Source organism: Bos indicus x Bos taurus, chromosome 25 (assembly GCF_003369695.1).
Source record: "Bos indicus x Bos taurus breed Angus x Brahman F1 hybrid chromosome 25, Bos_hybrid_MaternalHap_v2.0, whole genome shotgun sequence".
Lineage (NCBI taxonomy): Eukaryota > Metazoa > Chordata > Mammalia > Artiodactyla > Bovidae > Bos > Bos indicus x Bos taurus.
This window is the reverse complement of record NC_040100.1, coordinates 27,167,890-27,187,989: the sequence shown is the minus strand read 5'-3', so window position 1 is coordinate 27,187,989 and position 20,100 is coordinate 27,167,890. Positions and strand designations below refer to the sequence as shown.

The following is a 20,100-nucleotide window of genomic DNA, read 5'->3' as shown; positions in this document are numbered from 1 at the left end:
CTCATTCTATGAGGCCACCATCACCCTAATACCAAAACCTGACAAAGATCCCACAAAAAAAGAAAACTACAGGCCAATATCACTGATGAACATAGATGCAAAAATCCTCAACAAAATTCTAGCAATCAGAATCCAACAACAGAGTAAACCCAGACAGGCGCTGGCCGCCTTTCATCTGTATTCGCGTTCTGCGGTGCCTGCTGGAGCCCGCTACCATCGTCCCCAAGACGTGCTGCCCTGCATCCATAGCCATGTGTCGGACCCTGGCCGCCTTCCCCACCTCCTGCCTGGAGAGAGCCAAAGAATTCAAGACACGGCTGGGGATCTTTCTTCATAAGTCAGAACTGGGCTCTGATACCGGGAGTGTTGGCAAGTTCGAGTGGGGCAGTAAACACAGCAAAGAAGGCAAAAACTTCTCAGAAGACGTGCTGGGATGGAAAGAGTCATTTGACTTGCTGCTGAGCAGTAAAAATGGAGTGGCCGCCTTCCACGCCTTCCTGAAGACAGAGTTCAGCGAGGAGAACCTGGAGTTCTGGCTGGCCTGTGAGGAGTTCAAGAAGCTCCGGTCCAAAAAAAAAAAAAGAATCCAACAACACATTAAAAAGATCATACACCAGGACCAAGTGGGCTTTATCCCAGGGATGCAAGGATTCTTCAATATCTGCAAATCAATCAATGTAATACACCACATTAACAAACTGAAAAATAAAAACCATATGATTATCTCAATAGATGCAGAGAAAGCCTTTGACAAAATTCAACATCCATTTATGATAAGAACTCTCCAGAAAGCAGGAATAGAAGGAACATACCTCAACATAATAAAAGCTATATATGACAAACCCACAGCAAACATTATCCTCAATGGTGAAAAATTGAAAGCATTTCTTCTAAAGTCAGGAACAAGACAAGGGTGCCCACTTTCACCATTACTATTCAACATAGTTTTGGAAGTTTTGGCCACAGCAATCAGAGCAGAAAAAGAAATAAAAGGAATCCAGATTGGAAAAGAAGAAGTAAAACTCTCACTATTTGCAGATGACATGATCCTCTACATAGAAAACCCTAAAGACTCCACCAAAAAATTACTAGAACTAATCAATGATTATAGTAAAGTTTCAGGATATAAAATCAACACACAGAAATCCCTTGCATTCCTATACACTAATAATGAGAAAACTGAAAGAGAAATTAAGGAAACAATTCCATTCACCATTGCAATGGAAAGAATAAAATACTTAGGAATATATCTACCTAAAGAAACTAAAGACCTATATGTAGAAAACTATAAAACACTGGTGAAAGAAATCAAAGAGGACACTAATAGATGGCGAAATATACCATGTTCATAGATTGGAAGAATCAATATAGTGAAAATGAGTATACTACCCAAAGCAATTTATAGATTCAATGCAATCCCTATCAAGCTACCAACGGTATTCTTCACAGAGCTAGAACAAATAATTTCACAATTTGTATGCAAATACAAAAAACCTCGAATAGCCAAAGCGATCTTGAGAAAGAAGAATGGAACTGGAGGAATCAACCTACCTGTCTTCAGGCTCTACTACAAAGCCACAGTTATCAAGACAGTATGGTACTGGCACAAAGACAGAAATATTGATCAATGGAACAAAATAGAAAGCCCAGAGATAAATCCACGCACATATGGACACCTTATCTTTGACAAAGGAGGCAAGAATATACAATGGATTAAAGACAATCTCTTTAACAAGTGGTGCTGGGAAAACTGGTCAACCACTTGTAAAAGAATGAAACTAGAACACTTTCTAACACCATACACAAAAATAAACTCAAAATGGATTAAAGATCTCAACGTGAGACCAGAAACTATGAAACTCCTAGAGGAGAACATAGGCAAAACACTCTCCGACATACATCACAGCAGGATCCTCTATGACCCACCTCCCAGAATATTGGAAATACAAGCAAAAATAAACAAATGGGACCTAATTAAACTTAAAAGCTTCTGCACAACAAAGGAAACTATTAGCAAGGTGAAAAGGCATCCTTCAGAATGGGAGAAAATAATAGCAAATGAAGCAACTGACAAACAACTAATCTCAAAAATATATAAGCAACTCCTACAGCTCAACTCCAGAAAAATAAATGACCCAATCAAAAAATGGGCCAAAGAACTAAATAGACATTTCTCCAAAGAAGACATACAGATGGCTAACAAACACATGAAAAGATGCTCAACATCACTCATTATCAGAGAAATGCAAATCAAAACCACTATGAGGTACCATTTCATGCCAGTCAGAATGGCTGCAATCCATAAGTCTACAAGCAATAAATGCTGGAGAGGGTGTGGAGAAAAGGGAACTCTCTAACACTGTTGGTGGGAATGCAAACTAGTACAGCCACTATGGAGAACAGTGTGGAGATTCCTTTAAAAACTGGAAATAGAACTGCCTTATGATCCAGCAATCCCATTGCTGGGCATACACACTGAGGAAACCAGAAGGGAAAGAGACACGTGTACCCCAATGTTCATCGCAGCACTGTTTATAATAGCCAGGACATGGAAGCAACCTAGATGCCCATCAGCAGATGAATGGATAAGAAAGCTGTGATACATATACACAATGGAGTATTACTCAGCCATTAAAAAGAATACATTTGAATCAGTTCTAATGAGGTGGATGAAACTGGAGCCTATTATACAGAGTGAAATAAGCCAGAAAGAAAAACACCAATACAGTATACTAACGCATATATATGGAATTTAGAAAGATGGTAACAATAACCCTGTGTACGAGACAGCAAAAGAGACATTGATGTATAGATCAGTCTTATGGACTCTGTGGGAGAGGCAGAGTGTGGGGAGATTTTGGAGAATGGCATTGAAACATGTATAATATCATGTATAAATCAAGTCACCAGTCCAGGTTCGATGCACGATACTGGATGCTTGGGGCTGGTGCACTGGGACGACCCAGAGGGAGGGTGTGGGGCGGGGGGAGGAGGGAGGAGGGTTCAGGATGGGGAACACAGGTATACCTGTGGTGGATTCATTTCGATGTTTGGCAAAACCAATACAATATTGTAAAGTTTAAAAATAAAATAAAGTTAAAAAAAAAAAGAAAGAAAACTGACCTTTTCCAGTCCTGTGGCCACTGCCGAGTTTTCCAAATTTGCTGGCATATTGAGTGCAGCACTTTCATAGCATCATCTTTTAGGATTTGAAATGGCTCAGCAGGAATGCCATCACCTCCACTAGCTTTGTTTGTAGTGATGCTTCCTAATGTGCACTTAACTTTGGACTTCAGAATGTCTGGCTCTAGGTAAATGATCACACCATCGTGGTTATCTGGGTCATTAAGATCTTTTTTGTACAGTTCTTCCATGTATTCTTGCAACCTTTTCTTAATATCTTCTGCCTTTTTAGGTCCATACCATTTCTATCCTTTATTGTGCCCATTATTGCATGGAATGTTCCCTTGGTATTTCTGATTTTCTTGACAAGATCTCCAGTCTTTCCCACTCTATTGTTTTCCTCTATTTCTTTGCATTGATCACTGAGGAAGGCTTTCTTATCTCTCCTTGCTCTTCTTTGGAACTCTGCATTCAGATGGGTATTTCTTTCCTTTTGTCCTTTGCCTTTAGCTTCTCTTATTTTCTCAGCTGTCTGTAAGGCTTCCTCAGACAACCATTTTGCCTTTTTGCATTTGTTTTTCTTGGAGATGGTCTTCATCACTGCCTCCTCTACAGTGTCATGAACCTCTGTCCATAGTTCTTCAGACATTCTATCAGATCTAATTCAGATGAAGCATAAGCTGGAATTGAGATTGCAGGGGAGAAATATCAATAACTTCAGATATGCAGATGACACCACCCTTATGGCAGAAAGGGAACAGGAACTTAAGAGCCTCTTGTTGAAGGTTAAAGAGACGAGTGAAAAAGCTGGCTTAAAACTCAACATTCAAAAAGCAAAGATCATGACATCTGGTCCCATCACTTCATGGCAAATAGATGGGGAAACAATGGAAACAGTGACAGATTTTATTTTCTTGGGCTCCAATATCACTGTGGACGGTGATTGCTTCCATGTAATTAAAAGACATTTGCTCTTGGAAGGAAAGCTATGACAAACCTAGACAGTGTATTAAAAAGCAGTGACATTATTTGTCAACAAAGGTCCATATAGTTAAAACTATGGTTTTTCCAATAGTCATGTATGGATGTGAGAGTTGAACCATAAAGTAGGCTGAGCACCAAAGAGTTGATGCTTTTGAACTGTGGTGTTGGAGAAGGCTCTTGAGAGTTCCTTGTACAGCAAAGAGATCAAAGCAGTCAATCGTAAAGGAAATCAGTCCTGAATATTCATTAGAAGGACTGATGCTGAAGCTGAAACTCCAGTACTTGGGCCACCTGATGTGAAGAGCTGACTCATTGGGAAAGACCCTGATGCTGGGAAAGATTGAAGGCAGGAGGAGAAGGGGACAACAGAGGATAAGATGGTTAGATGGCATCACCGACTCAATGGACATGAGTTTGCCCAAACTCCAGGAGATGACAGAGGATAGAGAAGCCTGACATGCTACAGTCTGTGGGGTCATAAAGAGTTGGACACGACTGAGTGACTTAGAAACAAAGCCCAATATGTATACACCCAATCCTCAAACAAAGCAGGCCATAGAGGTGCTGACCCCCACACAGTCAAAAATCCACATACAGCTTTCTAGTCCACATACACCCATGGTTCCATGTCCACCGATTCAACCAAACACAGATCACATAGTGTTTTAGAATTTATTTCCTGCAGGAAAAAAACCCACATTTAAGTGCACCTGTGTGCCTTAAGCCTATGTTGCTCAAGGGTCAGCTGTATGTATAATAAATTAAAGCAAATTCCAGGCCCCAAGTGTCTTCCAAAGCTTCCTTCTCCTTATTCCTGAGATGCCTATGTGAAAACCTGGGGTCCTGGTGAGTAATTGGAGAGTCAGTGGCCTAGGTAATCTGAGATCCCCTTTGCTCTCAGGAAATCCTATTATATACTCTCCAAGTCTAATAAGCAGGAATGTGATTTCCCCGAGGCCTTGGATGCCGCTTCAGGGGACCCCTTCCTCTCTTAAGAGGCCCCCAGGGGAACTGATGACAGACGATGCCCGCCTCTCAACTGAGTTGGAAATGAGCCCTCACTCCTGCTCAAGTCCTCTGCCGGGGACCAAGGTCAAACCTATGTGGTCGCAGATCCCAACTCTTTATTATCAGAAATAAAGTAAATTCTACACTTCTCTCCTCCCCCATGCAAGGCAGCAGCAGGCTCTGGCCCTATCTCTGGTAATATCAGGTTTATAAGAACACTTTCTCACTTTTATTCATTTGAGAATTGAATTAGCTTTCACATTTGCCTCCACAGCTTCAAAGAACATCTCCCAGCCATCATTTACCACACTATTAAATCGAGAAGCATCTTGTCGGCACATCTGATAATTTGATTCTGAGTGATGTTTGTGTTGTTGCAAAGGATTTTAGCCAGCAACAATAACGTTACGGATGTGTGGCTGGGCCTTTTAACTACTAACTCAAAAGAGATTTCGACAACTGGCTATAGCACTGGTAATGAAGAGACTAGATTAGTTTGAAAGTTATTATGTTTCAATAGGAGGAACTGGATTCAATTTAAAGATACTCCCAGGTCTGGCCACTGTAACATCTTCAGTTCCTTACACGAAACTAGGTAAAAAATCTGCTGTTGGAGCAGCGGGTGATCTTCAAGGCCCAGCATGCTAAGTAGGTTCGGGATTGTCACTGTCAAGTTCCCTGTTTAGTTCTTCCTTGTAGGTAAGACCTGCCAAGAGTTATAGGCTCAGTAGTAAGAGCAGAGGGTTTCGACCCAAAACTTCAGTGGTACTTGGGCAAATAACATATTTATCAGATTTCTCTTTAGTCTAATCAGGAAAATAATAATAATAATGCTGTCGATGGGATTCATTTAGATCAGAATTTCTCACCCTTGGCACTATTGACTTGGGGATGGACTCATTGTTGCGGGGGTTTGTCTGGCGTATTACGGGATGTTTAGCAGGATCCCTGGCCTTTCCCACTACATACAAGCATTAAACCCCTCCAGAGTGACGATCAAAATTGTGTCCAGACCTTGCCCATCGTCCCTGGAAGCAAAGTCACTCTGAATAAGACCCACTGGTTTGATAATGTCAAGGCTCTTAGCTGGTGCCAGACTCATAGTAAGGGCTCAGTAACTGTTATTAAGATTTCTTTTTAAAAAGTATCTGAGTAGCCTGGACCCTTCTCATTAATAGTGGATTGAATGTGTGCTCATGGGTCTCTGTTATACCTGCTAGACCAGGATTGTCTGTGGATCCAGGGTAGGAGAACATCTAAGGAGATGTGAATTCTGGTGGCTTTTGTGTGACCCGACAGCCTAAATTCCCTAATCTGCACACTCACAATAGTCAGTGTAATCACATATCTTGCTCACAGCAGGATAAGATACTTTTGTGGACAAGTGAGGCTGACCAGCAGAGTATGTCTATATATACCATCCTTTTTTTAAATAAACATTTGCATGCATACTAAGTCACTTCAGTTGTGTCCGATTGTGTGCAATCCATGGATTACAGCCTTCTGGCTCCTCCGTCCATGGGATTCTTCAGGCAAGAATACTGGGGTGTGTTGCCATGCCCTCCTCCAGGAGATCTTCCCCACCCAGGGATCAAACCCACATCTCTTAAGTCTCCTGCAGTGACAGGTAGGTTTTTTAAAACTAGTGCCAGCTGGGAAGCCCAATAAACATTTATTCAGTGTCTATTCCATAATAGATTTGGGATACAATGGATAAGTGTTCATCTTGGTCTTCTAGAAGTTACAGTGTGGCAGAAAATACACACAGAGAGAAAAAATGAATATGGCAGAGAATGATAGAAAAAAAGAAGCAAAGAAAAAGATAGAAAGAAGAAAAGGAAGGAAGGAAGGAAAGGCCAGAGTAGAACTTGACCACCCAACACAACCTGGAATATCGGAAAGACTCCTTTGTGAGACTCAGAGTTTTGAAAATTTAGGACCTAGTTTTTCCTCTCCCAAAACTGGCTGTAAGGATCTATTTCATATTCAATCTTTTTACTTTTCAGACTAGAAAATTTGAGGACAAAGAGATAGTAACTCTTGTTCAAAGAAACCCAGTGAGTCTTCCCTGAGTTCAGAGTTTCTTTATGCTATTGGTCTCGTGTGTGTGTGTGTGTGTGTGTGTGTGTGTGTGTGTGTAGGCTAAGTCTCTTCAGTCATGTCCAACTCTTTGCGACCCTCTGGACCGTAGCCTGCCAAGTTCCTCTGTCCATGGGATTCTCCAGGCAAGAATACTGGAGTGGTTTGCCATGCCTTCGTCCAGGGGATCTTCCCAACCCAAGAATCAAACCCATGTCTTTTGTCTCCTGCATTGGCAGGCGAGTTCTTTACCACTAGCACAACCTGGGAAGCCTTTAGGCCTCCTATAGGAGGCAAATAAATCCAATAAACTGAATGTGGCTGACAAAATGCTCTATTCACCAGAGGAAAATACAGTGATTTCTCAGTTTCTAGTACTGCATCCTGGCCTCTGTGTGTGTTTATGTGTGTGTGTGTCTGTCTGTGTATATGTATGTGCATCTATGTGACTATTGAGACATTGGCAATATCTGTTGTGATATTTGCCCATTGCTGGCTGTTTCAAAGAGAACAGACTGCTCGACAAGGGTGGTCATGGACTTGAAATGGTCTAGAAGCTGCCATTCACTGGCAAGTGGGGTAAGAGTTTCTCTAGCGGAAACAGAAAAGTGTGAGGGGAACGTAGCCGCAGTAGGAGGAGGAATCTTTCCTTTATTCTAAACCAAGAAAATGATCATGACCTGACAGGTAGTGCTCTAACAAGTGTTCAGTGTTTGAATGAATTAATGCATAAGGGAAGAGAAGTAAATAAGTGAGTAAAACTTGAAGCAAGTGAGTTCTTCCTGTGTTTACTTCCAGAAGAGAAGGGTAAATTCCATCTTTGGTTTTGTCTGGCCAGCCTGCCTCTTTTTCTCCAAATTGTCCCTCCACCTACAACATCCATTTGTTTTCCTTTAGAGGGACCATGTTCTCACATGACCCTGCATCTCCTGTCACTGGTAGCTGGTCCAGGAGCAGACATCTGATCCAGAATGGGCCCATCAGAGCATACTTCTCTGCACCGGAAGAACTGAGTGACCAAAGAAGGTGTCCCTGACTCCTGCTAAGCCAGTGAGTCCATTCATGAGGCTGTTTAGACTGGCATTGAGGAAATGAGTTCAGTATCTCTAGAATGACTGACATCATAAGTAGAAAAATCAGGAGTTAGCAGGAGCCATTTTTTTAAACAACTGATTATCAATTTATTGGGGGCTTCTCTGGTGGCTCAGATGGTAAAAGAATCTGCCTGCAACATGGGAGACCTGGGTTTCATCCCTGGGTTGGGAAGATCCTTGGAGAAGGCAATGGCCACCCATTCCAGTATTCCTGCCTGGAGAATTCCATGGACAGAGGGGCGAGAATGGCAGGCTACAGTGCACAGCATCATGAAGAGCCAGACATAAGTGAGCGACTAACACTTTCACTTCTCACTTTCACTTTATCAATTTATTAAAAAGGTTTAAGCATCTGCAATGGTGACTTCAACCTCAACTCCTGACTCAGTGATGATAGAAGTGATCTGTTCGACAATCTCAGAATGTGCAAGTCAATGTTGCTTGTGCATCCTTGCCTGGAAATAATTCCAAGTCTTAGAACCACCTTTTCCAAGTCCTCCTTGTATCCTTGTAGTTGTTCTCAGAGTCTCAGTAGGCATCTGAACCCATGCTTGCAGTTTGAGGTTCTTTTCCTTCACACCTATGGTCAGCTCAGCACTAACCTTCTCCAAAGACTTCATGTTGCGGCTGAGGGTGATTCTAATCTGGTGAATCACCACCACTGGCTCCACGGAGTAGTGTGTGTGTGTGTGTGTGTGTGTGTGTGTGTTCAGTTGCTCAGTCATGTCCGACTCTTTATACCCCATGGGCTGTAGCCTGCCAGGCTCCTCTGTCCATGGAATTTTCCAGGCAAGAATACTGGAGTGGGTTGCCAATTCCACCTCCAGGGATCTTCCCAACCCAAGGATTGAACCTGTGTCTCCTTCATTGGCAGGTGGATTCCTTACCACTGCACCAACTTACAGTATCTTTAAAAGCCACAGGTAAGGTGAGGCTTCCTGACCAACTTGTTCCTGGGGAGAGTGAACAGTGGTGGGTCAGGAACAGAAGCGGGTGGCCTGGGGCTCCACTGCAGCAGCGACCTGCATTTTCCTCAAAGAGCAGGAGCTGTGTTTTTTGCTGTGTAGCTACAAACCATGTACAATGAGAGAGAAGAAAAAAGGAAACAAGCAGACAGATGCTATAGGAAATGGAAGAAGAATCTCAGTGTATCTGAATCTTGGTTTTATGGTTCCTGAGGTCTCCCTGCATCCCTGCCTTTTCCTGGGCTTGATTCATCCGTTCTTCACGAGATCCCTCCGGGTCCTTATAATTCCATTTTTCCTTAAACTATTTTGAGTTGTGTGTCTGTCAGTTGCAGTCAACAGAGTCCTGGCTGAACACACAGGCCAGGCATCAAGATAAGTTCATTCCCTTTGCCTGATTTGTCAATTCTGTGGATTGTATCAGGCAGGCGTACACCTCCACACTGTAAATCATCAACACAAGGCCCTTGGTCTGTAATAAAGCAGCATTCTCCTTCAAATGCATTCAATACACCTTCATAAGAGTAATAGCTCAGAAGTCGCTTTGTAACAAAGATGCCAATATTATAGAAACTCAAGATGGAGAATTTACTGGAGAGAGAAGAGCAGTCTATTGACCTGCTACAAATGTTCTGGCTCTGTCATTATTCAAATATTTCTATTGCCTGGACTCCTGAATTTTTTTCTCTGTCTTCTGAACATGAGGGAGTCTTTCTCCTAAGCCTTTCCTACCTGTATGACTTTGAATTAATGCTCCTCTGTGGAAATGGCAGGCCATGGTGTAACAGTTTGTGGCAGCAAATAGCCCAAGCTGCCAATGAAACCACATAATCTGGAAGCCTCCATTCAGAGAGGAAGGAAAATCACCCTTTATCCACTGCTGACCACTTTTCTAGGCACTGTCCACTTCTTATTATCTGTCATAACATAGCAAATGTGATGCTCACAGCCACACAGCAAGGATTGATACCCTATTTTAGAGGAAGCTGAGGCTCAGATTAGTTAAGGAAGTGGTCCAACTGATCAGCTATGGGGCAGGGCTTGAAATTTGGATTTTTCTGGTTTTTCTGTCTTTATAGCCCGTGTTCCCTCTTTGTTGAGATCTTTGAGGGACACAGAGAGACTGCCCAGGAGAAATTCCTGACTGCCCAGAGTTGAAGGAAGTCGTGGCTCATTCAAACCAGGCTCTCCTTACTGAAACATGAGCGCCTGCAGTCTATAGGACCTACTGCACCCCAGGACACTTCCCTCTTTTTAACATGGAAACTCCATGTCGGAAACCTACCATTTTTGTACAATAACAGAAGAAAATGCTCAACTACCTTTTGTCCTGAAATTCTTGTTCCTGGCTTATTCTCCCCTCTGCTGCTAATATGGACACTCTCCTTCCCACTCAGCTGGGTCCAAAGCCTCGGAAATAGTTTGCTGACTGCTTTCTTTACCAAATTTCTATTTTGTACCCCAGAGCAAAAATGAGATCTGAGAAACTGTGAATCTGCCTGATGTCCCTACTTTGCTTCTTGCGCTGTTGGTGGGAATGTAAATTGATACAGTCACTGTGGAGAATAGTATGGAGATTCCTTTAAAAAAGTAAACGTATGAGCTGGGGTGTCCACTTGGCCATTTTCCAGAAGGAGCTCTGGTCTGAAGAGCTGGGTGCAAGGCCTCTGCTTGAGCAAGTGAAACCAGACTAAGCATTAAAGAAAAAAAAAAGAGAGAGAGAGAGAGACATCACGCCCTGAGCCTTTGGAGTGGGAGTACTGACTCTAAGACCCTAGACTACCAGAGAACTATCCCTAGGGAGTATCAAATAGTGAGAACTCACACAAAGGAACCCACTTGAACACAAGACCCAGCATCGCCCAACCACCAGTAGCACCCTGTGCAGGATGCCTCATCTAAACAACAAACAAAACAAAAATATAAACCCAGTCACCAGCAGACAGGATTACCACCTCACTCAGCCTTGCCCTTCAGAGGAAAAACAAATATACAAAACACTCAGCACAAATCTCACCTTATACAAAGTTTACACAACCACTGGACCAAGCTTAGGAGGCCAGAAACCAAAAGGAAGAAAGAATTCAACCTTGAAGCCTTTGGAAAGGAGACGTCAAACACAATAAGTTTTAAAAAATAATGAAAAGGCAGCGAAATATTACACAAATGAAAGAACAAATTAGAAACACAGAAGTCCAAATAAGTGAAGAGGAAGTAAGCAAACTACCTGGAAAAGAATTCAGAATGATGATAGTAAAGATGATCAGAAACCTTGAAAACAAAATAGAGAAAATGCAAGAATCAATTAACCAAGACTTAGAAGAATTATAGAAACAACACAATTACTGAAATTAAAAATACTATAGAAGGAATCGGGCTTCCCTCATAGCTCAGTTGTTAAAGAATCAACCTGCAATGCAGGAAACCCCAGTTCAATTCCTGGGTCAGGAAGATCCTCTGAGAAGGGATAGGCCACACACTCCAGTATTCTTGGGCTTCCCTTGTGACTCAGCTGGTAAAGAATCCACCTGCAATGTGGGAGACCTGGGTTTGATCCCTGGGTTGGGAAGATCCCCTGTAGAAGGGAAAGGCTACCCATACCAGTATTCTGGCCTGGAGAATCCCATGGACTGTATAGTCCATGGGGTTGCAAAGAGTCTGACACGACTGAGTAACTTTCACTTTCTGGAAGGAATCAATAGCAGAATATCTGAAGCAGAAAAACGAATCAATGAGCTGGAAGATAAAATGGTGGAAATAACTTCTGAAGAGCAGAATAAAGTAAAAAGAATGAAAAGAACTGAGAATAGCCTCAAAAACCTCTGAAACAATACCAAACGCACCAACATTCAAAGTATAGGGGTCCCAGAAGAAGAGAAAAAGAAAGGGTATAAGAAAAATTATAAATGCTGGAGAAAGTGTGGAGAAAAGGGAACCCTCTTACACTGTTGGTGGGAATGCAAACTAGTACAGCCACTATGGAGAACAGTGTGGAGATTCCTTAAAAAACTGGAAATAGAACTGCCTTATCACACAGCAATCCCACTGCTGGGCATACACACTGAGGAAACCAGAATTGAAAGAGACACGTGTACTCCAATGTTCATCACAGCACTGTTTATAATAGCCAGGGCATGGAAGCAACCTAGATGTCCATCAGCAGATGAATGGATAAGAAAGCTGTGGTACACATATACAATGGAGTATTACTCAGCCATTAAAAAGAATACGTTTGAACTAGTTCTAAGGAGGTGGATGAAACTGGAGCCTATTATACAGAGTGAAATAAGCCAGAAAGAAAAACACCAATACAGTATACTAACGCATATATATGGAATTTAGAAAAATGGTAACAATAACCCTGTATACGAGACAGCAAAAGAGACACTGATATACAGAACAGTCTTTTGAACTCTGTGGGAGAGGGAGAGGGTGGGATGATTTGGGAGAATGGCATTGAGACATGTATAATATCATATATGAAACGAGTCGCCAGTCCAGGTTCGATACACGATTCTGGATGCTTGGAGCTGGTGCACTGGGATGACCCAGAGGGATGGTACAGGGAGAGAGGTGGGAGGAGGGTTCAGGATGGGGAAGATGTGTATACCTGTGGCAGATTCATGTTGATATATGGCAAAACCAATACAATATTGTAAAGTTAAAAATAAAATTAAATTTAAAAAAAAGAAAAATTTTAAACAGATTATAGTTGAAAATTCCCCCAACATGGAAAAGGAAATATTAAATCAAGTCCAAGAGGTGCAAAGAGTCCCATACAAGATAAACCCAACAAGAAACATGCCAAGACACATACAAATCAAACTAACAAAGACTAAACACAAAGAAAGAATATTAAAAGCAGCAAGGGAAAAGCAACAAGTAACAAACAAGGGAAACTCTATACGTTTAACAGTTGATCTTTCAGCAGAAACTCTGCAGGCCAGAAGAGAATGGCAGGATATATTCAAAGTACAGCAAGGAAAAAATCTACAACCAAAATTACTATACCTGGCAGGGATCTTATTCAAAATTGATGGAGAAATAAAAAACTTTTAAGACAAGCAAAAGCTAAGAGAATTCAGCACCACCAAACCAGCTTTACAGCAAATATTAAATGGACATATATAGTCAAGAAACACAAGAGAAGGAAAAAGATCTACAAATTCAACCCCAAACAATTAAGAAAATGGCAATAGGAACATATATATCAGTAATTACTTTAAATGTAAATGGATTAAATGCTCCAACCAGAAGACACAGACTGGCTGAATGGATACAAAAACAAGACCCATATATATGCTGTCTACAAGAAACCCACTTCAGACCTAAAGGCACATATAGACTGAAAGTGAGAGGATGGAAAAATACATTCCATGTAAATGGGAAGCAAAAGAAAGCTGGAGTAGCAATCCTCATATCAGACAAAATAAACCTTAAAATAAAGAATATTACAAGAGATAAAGAAGGACAGTATGCAATGTTCAAGGGATCAATCCAAGAGGAAGACATAACAATTGTAAATATTGTTGGGTGCATAGGCGCCCAACATAGGAGCACCTCAATACATAAGACAAACACTAACAGACATAAAAAGAGAAATTGGCAGCAACACAATAATAGCAGAAGACTTTGAAACCCCACTCACACCAATGGGCAGATCATCAAACCAGAACATTAATAAGGAAACACATTAAATACATTAAAATGTATCTTAAATGATACATTAGATGAGATGGATCTCATTGATATCTTCGGGACATTCCATCCAATTGCAGAAGAATACACCTTCTCAAGTGCACATGGAACATTCTCTAGGATAAACACCATCTTGGATCACAAATCAAACCTCAGTAAATTTAAGAAAGTTGAAATCATATCAAGCATCTTCTCTGACCACAATGTTATGAGACTAGATATCAATTACAAGAAAAAACTGTAAGAAACACAAACACATGGAGATTAAACAATACGTTTCTAAATAACCAACAGGTTACTGAAGAAATCAAAAGGGAACTCAAAAAATTTCTAGAAACAAATAACAATGAAAACACGACAACTCAAAAACCTATGGGATGCAGCAAAATCAGTTCTAAGGGGGAAGTTTATAGTAATACAATCCTACCTCAAGAAACAAGGAAAACATCAAATAGAGAACCTAACTTCACACCTAAAACAACTGGAAAAAGGGGAACAAATAAAACCCAAAATTAATAGAAGGAAAGAAATCATAAAGATCCAAGCAGAAATAAATGAAAAAGAAATGAATGAAACAATAGTAAAGATTAACAAAACTAAAAGCTGGTTCTTTGAGAAGATAAACAAAATTGACAAACCTTTCGACAGACTCATCAAGAAAAAAAGAGAGAAAAATCAAATAAACAAAATTAGAAATGAAAAAGGAGAGGTTACAATAGACAATGCAGAAATACAAAGGATCATAAGAGACTATTATGAATAACTATATGGATAAAATGGATAACCTGGAAGAAATAGACAGATTCTTAGAAAAGTTAAATCTTCCAAGACTGAACCAGGAAGAAATAGAAATTATGAACAATCCAATTACAAGTAATGAAACTGAAGCTGTGATCAAAAATCTCTCAGAAAACAAAAGCCCAGGACCAGATGTCTTCACAGGACACTTCTATCAAACATTTAGAGAAGAGCTAATGCCTGTCCTAAAACTGTTTCAAAAATTTGCAGAGGAAGGAACACTTCCAAACTCATTCCATGAGGTCACCACCACCCTGATACCAAAACCAGACAAAGACAACACAAAAAAGAAAACTACAGGCCAATATCACTGATGAACATAGATGCAAAAATCCTCAACAAAATTTTAGCAAACATAATTCAACAACACATCAAAAAGCTGATCAAGTTGGGTTTATTCCAGGGATGCAAGGATTCTTCAGTATACCCAAATCAATCAATGTGATACATCATATTAACAAATTGAAAGATAAAAACCAAATGATAATCTCAATACTTTTGCCACCTGATGTGAAGAACTGACTCATTTGAAAAGACCCTGATGCTGGGAAAGATTGAAGGTGGGAGGAGAAGGGGACAACAGAGGATGAGATGGTTGGATGGCATCACCAACTTAATGGACATGAGTTTGAGTAAGCTTCGGGAGTTGGTGATGGACAGGGAAGCCTGGCGTGCTGCAGTCGATGGGGTCACAAAGAGTCAGATGTGACTGAGCAACTGAACTGATAATCTCAATAGATGCAGAAAAATACTTTGACAAAATTCAGCACCCATTTGTGATTAAAACTCTTCAAAAAATGAGCATAGAAGGAACCTACCTCAACATAGTAAAGGCCATATATGATAAGCCTACAGCAAACATTAATCTCAATGGTGAAAAACCAAAAGTGTTGCCCTAAGATCAGGAACAAGACAAGAATGACCACTTTCTCCACTATTATTCAACATAATTCTGGAAGTCCTAGCTTCAGCAATCAGAGAAGAAAAAGAAATAAAAAGAATCCAGATCAGAAAAGAAGTAAAGTTCTCACTGTTTGCAGATGACATGAAACTGTACATAGAAAACCCTAAAGATAGTATTGGAAAATTACTAGAGCTAATCAGTGAATTTAGCAAAGTTGCAGGATACAAAACCAATTCATAGAAATCACTTGCATTTCTGTATACTAACAATGAAAAATCAGAAAGAGAAATTAAGGAATCAATCCTATTCACCATTGCAACAAAAAGAATTAAATATCTAGGAATAAACTTACCTAAGAAGACAAAGGAACTGTACACAGAAAATTATAAGACACTAATGAAAGAAATCAAAGACAACATAAACAGATGGAGAGATATTCCATGTTCCTGGGTAGGAAGAATCAGTATTGTGAAAATGACTATACTACCAAATGCAATCTACAGATTCAATACAATCCCTAGCAAATTACCGATGACATTTTTCACAGAACTAGAACAAAAAATTTCACAATTTATATGGAAACACAAAAGACCCTGAAAAGCCAAAGCAGTCTTGAGAAAGAATAATGGAGCTGGAAGAATCAACCTTCCTGATTTCAGATTATACTACAAAGCTACAGTCATCAAGACAGTATGGTACTGGCACAAAAACTGAAATATAAATCAATGGAACAAGATAGAAAGCCCAGAAAGAAACCCATGCACCTATGGGCACCTTATATTTGACAAAGGAGGCAAGAATATACAATGGGGCAAAAACAGCCTCTTCAATAAATGGTGCTGGGAAAACTGGACAGGTACATGTAAAAGAATTAAATTTGAACATTTCCTAACACTATACACAAAGATATACTAAAAATGGATTAAAGACCTAAATGTAAGACCAGAAACTATACAACTCTTAGAGGAAAACATAGGAAGAACACTCAATGACATAAATCAAAGTGAAATCGTCTATGACCCACCTCCTAGAGTAATGGAAATAAAAACAAAAGGAAACAAGTGGGACCTGATTAAACTTAAAAGCTTTTGCACAGCAAAGGAAACGGTAAGTATGGTGAAAAGACAACACTCAGAATCGGAGAAAATAATAGCAAATGAAACAACTGACAAAGGGTTAATTTCCAAAATATACAAGCAGCTCATACAACTCAGTACCAGGAAAACAAACAACCCAATCAAAAAGTGAGAAAAAGACCTAAACAGACATTTCTCCAAAGAAGACATACAGATGGCTAACAAACACATGAAAAGATGCTCAACAACACTCATCTTTCAGTTCAGTTCAGTTCAGTCGCTCAATCATGTCCGATTCTTTACGACCCCATGAATCGCAGCACGCCAGGCCTCCCTGTCCATCACCAACTCCTGGAGTTCACCCAGACTCACGTCCATTGAGTCAGTGATGCCATCCAGCCATCTCATCGTCTGTCGTCCCCTTCTCCTCCTGCCCCCAATCCCTCCCAGCATCAGAGTCTTTTCCAATGAGTCAACTCTTCACATGAGGTGGCCAAAGTACTGGAGTTTCAGCTTTAGCATCATTCCTTCCAAAGAAATCCCAGGGCTGATCTCCTTCAGAATGGACTGGTTGGATCTCCTTGCAGTCCAAGGGACTCCCAAGAGTCTTCTCCAACACCACAGTTCAAAAGCATCAATTCTTCAGCACTCAGCTTTCTTTATAGTCCAACTCTCATATCCATACATGACTACTGGAAAAATCATATCTTTGACTAGACAGAACTTTGTTGGCAAAGTGATGTCTCTGCTTTTTAATATGCTCTGAATGGTTGTCATAGCTTTTCTTCCAAGGAGCAAGTGTCTTTTAATTTCATGGCTACAGTCACCATCTGCAGTGATCTTGGAGACCCCCCAAAATAAAGTCTGTCATTGTTTCCACTGTTTCCCCATCTATTTGCCATGACGTGATGGGACCAGATGCCATGATCTTAGTTTTATGAATGTTGAGTTTTAAGCCAAACTTTTCACTCTCTTCTTTCACTTTCATCAAGAGTTTCTTCAGTTCTTCTTCACTTTCTGCCATAAGGGTGGTGTCATCTGCATATCTGAGGTTATTGATATTTCTCCTGGCAATCTGTGAGTAGCATGAGCTATAAACCACCCCATAGAACAACTTACCATTCTTAGTTCCAGTGCAATATTTATGTTCTGTGAATTATTTAAAGAAATATATAGAGATGGAGACAAAAGTGGAGGGTAGAAGGATGTGAGTTCAGTGCTTCTTATGAAAACATCAAACTCATAACTAACTGCTGAATAACCATTGTCAAAAAATTCTGGAATCTATCAAAAAGATAACCTACATCAAAAGATAAAGAAAAAGCTACAGTGAGACTGTATAGGGGGCAATCATGACAAAATAAAATCCTATACCTGCTGGGTGGGCAAACTAGAAAATAATTATACCCCAGAAGTTCTCCCACAGGAGTAGATGTTCTAAGCCTCATGTCAGGCTAACTAGCCTGGGTGTCTGGCAATGCGAAGAGGAGCCCTCAGAGAATCTGGCTTTAAAAGCCAGTGAGGTTTGATCACAGGAATTCCACAGGTCTTGTGTTCACTAAGACCCAGGGTAAAAAGCAGTGACCTCATGAGAGACTGAACAAGACTGTCTGATAGTATTGGGGGGGGGGGTCACCTGCTGAGACAGGGGGAAGTTGTGGTGCACTGCAGGGTCAAAGACATTGTTGGTAGCAGTTCTGAGGAGTATGCATTGGTGTGAGCCCTGCTGGAGATTGTCATTTTCTTACCAAGATTTGGCCCCAACAACAGTCTGCAACAGTCTGCATATATATACATATATATATATATATATATATATATATATATATATATATATACACACACACATCTATGGTTGATTCATGTTGAGGTTTGACAGAAAACAGAAAAATTCTGTAAAGCAGTTACCTTTCAATTAAAAAAAAATAAACGTTTTTTTTAAAAAAGTAAACGTAGAACTACCACAGTCCATACGGTCATGAAAAGTTGAACGTGACTTAGCAACTGAACAGCGACAACAGAAGAGCTACCATATGACCCAGCATTCCCACTACTGGGAATATACCCTGAGAAAACCATAATTCAAAAGTACAAATACACCCCAATGTTCATTGCAGCATTATTTACAATAGCCAGGACATGGAAAGAATCTAAATGCTCAAGGACAGATAAATGGATAACGAGGATGTGGTACATATACACAGTGGAATATTACCTAGTCTCTAAAAGGAATGGAATAAGGTCATGTGTAGATACATGGATGAACTTAGAGTCTGTCATACAGAGTGAAGTAAGCCAGAAAAACAAATATATATTAATGCAAAAATGTGGAATCTAGAAAAATGATACAGATGAACCTATTTCGAAGGCAGGAATAGAAATGCAGACAGAGAATGGATCTGTGGACACAGCTGGGGAATGGGAGAGTGGGACGAATTGGGAGATTGGGATTGACAGATACACACTAGCATGTGTAAAATAGATAGCTGGTAGGAACCTGCTATAAAGCACAGGAAGCTTGGTGTTCTGTGAAGACCTCGAGGGGTGGGATGGAGGGAGTGGAAGGGAGGTCCAAGAGAAAGGGGATAGATGTATGGTTGATTGATTCTTTTGGACTGTAGTGCTGGAGAAGACTCTTAAGAATCCATTGGACAGCAAGGAGATCAGACCAGCAGTCCTGAAGGAAATCAACCCTGAATATTCATTGGAAGGACTGATGCTGAAGCTGAAACTCCAATAATTCGGCCACTTGATTTGAAGAGCTGACTCATTGGAAAAGACTCTAACACTGGAAAGATTGAAGGCAAAAGGAGAAGGGGGTGACAGAGGAAGAGATGGTTGGATGGCATGACTGACTCAGTGGAGATAAGTTTGAGCAAACTCTGGGAGACAGAGAAGGACAGGGAAGCCTGGAATGCTGCAGTCTATGGGGATGTAAAGAGTTGGACTCGACTGAGTGACTGAACAACAATTGGTTGATTCACATCATTATACAGCAGACAGTAACACAACATTGTAAAGCAATTATATTCCAATAAAAAATAAAATAAATAAAAATTTAAGAAACACTTACCTCTATGGCTTATCTTGACCCTAAGAATAAAGTCTAAAATCCTGAGACATGATTTACAAAGCCCTCCAGGATCATCCACATCTTCTCTTGCCTCACCTGACACTCTTAAGCTTTGCTCTTGCCCACCCCAACCCAGTTATATTTTCTTAATTCCCTTCCTTCTTACCCTCACTCATCCACCCCAATCCCCTTTACTCCAGAGATCTGAGCATCAAGGGCTTTCCTGCTGAGAAGTGTATTCTGATCCTTGAGACCAGATTAGGCACCTTCTCTGTGGTCCAAGGGGCATCCTCTTCTT

The 20,100-nt window shown here is 40.6% G+C and overlaps 2 pseudogenes; one reads left to right on the top strand and one right to left on the bottom strand.

Annotated features, from left to right (window-relative positions):
• The first annotated feature begins 228 nt into the window (after window positions 1-228).
• Window positions 229-8,230, top strand: LOC113883384 (annotated as a pseudogene).
• Window positions 8,231-8,632: 402 nt separating this feature from the next.
• The window catches only part of LOC113883383, a 128,612-nt pseudogene continuing 117,144 nt past the window's right edge, over window positions 8,633-20,100 (bottom strand).